Genomic DNA, 4,478 nt, shown 5'->3' on the forward strand with positions numbered 1-4,478 from the left:
AGGGTTAGGGTTAGGGTTAGGGTTAGGGTTAGGGTTAGGGTTAGGGTTAGGGTTAGGGTTACTGTACTAAGGTTGGGGTTGGGGTTGGGGTTGGGGTTGGGGTTGGGGTTGGGGTTGGGGTTAGGGTTACAGCTAGGGTTAGGGTTAGGGTTATTGCTAGGGTTGGGTTGTAGAATATTACAATGGCTCCCCCCATTACAGTACATAGGTTGGTCGGGGGAGACCAAGGGCTTGCACGGGCCTACGCCTGTCGAGCACAACTCTCAATCATGGCTATAATCTGGGATGAAGGTTTGCTAATTTAAAGGGAGTTGGTGTTTTTGTTTTAGTGTTAGTGTTAGTGTTTGTGTTAGTGTTAGTGTTTTAGTGTTAGGGTTAGGGTTAGGGTTACAGCTAGGGTTAGGGTGTAGAATATTACAATGGCTCCCCCATCACAGTACATAGACTGCGTGGTTGGTTGGGGAGACCAAGGGCATGCACGGGCCTACGCCTGTCGAGCACAACTCTCAATCGTGGCTATAATCCGGGCTAAAGGTTTGCTAATTTAAAGGGTTGGGGTTGGGGTTGGGGTTGGGGTTGGGGTTGGGGTTGGGGTTGGGGTTGGGGTTGGGGTTGGGGTTGGGGTTGGGGTTGGGGTTGGGGTTGGGGTTGGGGTACGGGTTACAGCTGGGGCTAGGGTTAGGTTACAGATAGGTTAGGGTTAGGGTTAGGGTTACAGCTAGGGTTAGGGTATGGGTTACAGCTGGGGCTAGGGTTAGGGTTAGGGTTACAGCTAGGGTTAGGGTGCAGAATATTACAATGGCTCCCCCATCACAGTACATAGACTGCGTGGTTGGTCGGGGGAGACCAAGGGCATGCACGGGCCTACGCCTGTCGAGCAATACTCTCAATCGTGGCTATAATCCTGAGGCTGAAGGTTTGCTAATTTAAAGGGAGTGTTGGGGGGCTTGGGGTTGGGGTTAGGTTAGGGTTGGGTTTGGGGTAATGGGGTTGGGGTTGGGGTTAGGTCCAGCCAGGGTTGGGGTTAGGTTAAGGGGAAAGGTTAGGGTTAGGGTTAGGCTATTGGTTAAGCCAGGGTTGGGGTATTGGCTATGCTGGGGTTAGGGTTAGGGTTATAGCTAGTGTTGGGGTTACGGGGTTAAAGGGGTCAGCTGGGGTTAGGTTACAGATTGGGGTTAGGATTTAGGTTAGGGTTACAGCCAGGGCTCTGGGGATGGGGTCACGGGGCTAGGGTTGGGGTTAGGGTTACAGCTAGGTTGGGGTTGTAAATATTACAATGGCTCCCCCATCACAGTACATAGACTGCGTGGTTGCGGGGAAGACCGGCAGATGCACGGGTTGCCTGTCGAGCAAAAACTCTCAAGCGTGGCTATAATCCGGGCTGAAGGTTTGCAAATTTTAAAGGGAGTGTGTTAGTGTTAGGGTTAGGGTTGGGGTTAGGGAAAAGAGTTGGGGTTGGGGTTAGGGTGGGGTTGGGGCTGGGGTTGGGGTGGGGTTGGGGTTGGGGTTGGGGTTAGTGGGGTTAGGTACAGCTGGGTGGGGTTTAAAGGGTTATTGCTAGGGTTAGCTAGAAATTACAATGGCTCCCCATTACAGCATTAGGTTGGTCGGGGAGACCAAGGGCATGAAGGCCACCCGTCAAAGCACAACCTCAATCATGGCTATAATCTGGGATGAAGGTCTAATTTAAAGGGAGTTGGTGTTTTTGTTTTAGTTTTAAATGTTAGTGTTTTGTGTTAGTGTTATGTTTTAGTGTTGGGGTTAGGGTTAGGTTACAGCTAGGGTTGGGGTGTAGAATAATACAATGGCTCCCCATCACAGACATAGACTCATGGACAATGGGGAGACCAAGGGAGCACGGGCCACGCCTGTCGAGCACAACTCCCAATCGTGGCTAAACCCGGGGCCAAAGGTGCTAATTTAAAGGGGTTTAAAGAAGGGGGGGTTGGGGTTAGGAAAGAAAGAAGGTGGGGTTAAGGGGGGTTGGGGTAGGTTGGAAGGGGTTGGGTTTGGGGAGGGGGGGAGGGGGGTTAGGAGGGTTAGGGGGGGAGGAGGCAGGCAGGAGGGCAACAGAAGGGCTAGGGTTAGGTTAGGTATGTTCAGCTAGGGTTAGGTAAGGGTTACTCCCAGGTTTGCTAGGTTATTAAGCTAGTGTTAGGGTGGGGGACAGCTGGGGCTAGGGTTAGGTTACAGATGGGGTTAGGATTGGGGTTAGGTTACACCCAGGGTTTGGGTTAGGTTTTCCCCGGGGCCAGGCCAGGCCAGGCCAGGCCAGGCCAGGCCAGGCCAGGCCAGGCCAGGCAGGCCAGGCCAGGCCAGGCCAGGCCAGGCCAGGCCAGGCCAGGCCAGGCCAGGGCCAGGCCAAAGCCAGGCAGGCAGGCCAGGCCAGGCCAGGCCAGGCCAGGCCGAGAGCTCAGGCCAGGGCCAGGCCAGCAGGCCAGGCCAGGCCAGGCCAGGCCAGGCCAGGCCAGGCCAGCCAGGCCAGGCCAGGCCAGGCCAGGCCAGGCCAGGCCAGCCAGGCCAGGCCAGGCCAGGCCAGGCCAGGCCAGGCCAGGCCAGGCCAGGCCAGGGCCAGGCCAGGTTGGTCGGGGGAGACCAAGGGCATGCACGGGCCTACGCCTGTCGAGCACAACTCTCAATCGTGGCTATAATCCGGGCTGAAGGTTTGCTAATTTAAAGGGTTAGGGTTAGGGTTAGGGTTAGGGTTAGGGTTAGGGTTAGGGTTAGGGTTACAGTTATTGCTAGGGTTAGGGTTAGGGTTATGGTTACAGCTAGGGTTAGGGTTAGGGTTACAGCTAGGGTTAGGGTTAGGGTTACAGCTAGGGTTAGGGTTAGGCTTATAGCTAGGGTTAGGGTTAGGGTTACAGTTAGGGTTAGGATTAGGGTTAGGGTTACAGCTAGGGTTAGGGTTAGGGTTACAGCTGGGGCTAGGGTTAGGGTTAGGGTTACAGCTAGGGTTAGGGTGTAAAATATTACAATGGCTCCCCCCATCACAGTACATAGACTGCGTGGTTGGTCGGGGGAGACCAAGGGCATGCACGGGCCTACGCCTGTCGAGCACAACTCTCAATCGTGGCTATAATCCGGGCTGAAGGTTTGCTAATTTAAAGGGAGTTGGTTAGGGTTAGGGTTAGGGTTAGGGTTAGGGTTAGGGTTAGGGTTAGGGTTAGGGTTAGGGTTAGGGTTGGGGTTAGGGTTAGGGTTACAGCTAGGGTTAGGGTTAGGGTTATTGCTAGGGTTGGGTTGTAGAATATTACAATGGCTCCCCCCATTACAGTACATAGGTTGGTCGGGGGAGACCAAGGGCTTGCACGGGCCTACGCCTGTCGAGCACAACTCTCAATCATGGCTATAATCTGGGATGAAGGTTTGCTAATTTAAAGGGAGTTGGTGTTTTAGTGTTAGTGTTAGTGTTAGTGTTAGTGTTTTAGTGTTAGTGTTAGGGTTAGGGTTAGGGTTAGGGTTACAGCTAGGGTTAGGGTGTAGAATATTACAATGGCTCCCCCATCACAATACATAGACTGCGTGGTTGGTTGGGGGAGACCAAGGGCATGCACGGGCCTACGCCTGTCGAGCACAACTCTCAAGCGTGGCTATAATCCGGGCTGAAGGTTTGCTAATTTAAAGGGAGTGTGTTAGTGTTAGGGTTAGGGTTAGGGTTAGGGTTAGGGTTAGGGTTAGGGTTAGGGGTTGGGGTTGGGGTTGGGGTTGGGGTTGGGGTTGGGGTTAGGGTTAGGGTTGGGTTGTAGAATATTACAATGGCTCCCCCCATCACAATACATAGACTGCGTGGTTGGTCGGGGGAGACCAAGGGCTTGCACGGGCCTACGCCTGTCGAGCACAACTCTCAATCATGGCTATAATCCGGGATGAAGGTTTGCTAATTTAAAGGGAGTTGGTGTTTTTGTTTTAGTGTTAGTGTTAGTGTTAGTGTTTTAGTGTTAGTGTTAGTGTTAGGGTTAGGGTTAGGGCAAGGGTTAGGGTTAGGGTTAGGGTTTAGGTTACTGCTAGGGTTAGGGTTACAGCTAGGGTTAAGGTTAGGCTTACTGCTAGGGTTAGGGTTAGGGTTACTGCTTGGGTTAGTGTTAGGGTTACAGCTAGGGTTAGGGTTATTGTTTGGGTGAGTGTTTGGGTTAGGGTTACAGCTAGGGTTAGGGTTAGGGTTAGAGCGAGTGTTATGGTTAGGGTTACAGCTTGGTTTAGGGTTAGGGCTTGGGTTACAGCTATGGTTAGTGTTAGGGTTACGGCTAGGGCTAGGGTTAGCGTTAGATTTAACGTTACAGCTAGGGTTAGGGTTAGGGCTAGAGCGAGGGTTATGGTTAGGGTTAGGGTTAGGATTACACCTTGGGTTAGTGTTAGGGCTAGAGTGAGAGTTAGGGTTAGGGTTAGGGTTAGGGTTTGAGTTACAGCTTGGGTTAGGGTTATGGTTAGGGTTACAGCTACGGTTTGGGTTTCAGCTAGGTTTAATGTTACAGCTA

The sequence above is a fragment of the Anguilla rostrata genome, chromosome 5, assembly GCF_018555375.3.
Source record: "Anguilla rostrata isolate EN2019 chromosome 5, ASM1855537v3, whole genome shotgun sequence".
Taxonomy (NCBI): Eukaryota; Metazoa; Chordata; class Actinopteri; order Anguilliformes; family Anguillidae; genus Anguilla; species Anguilla rostrata.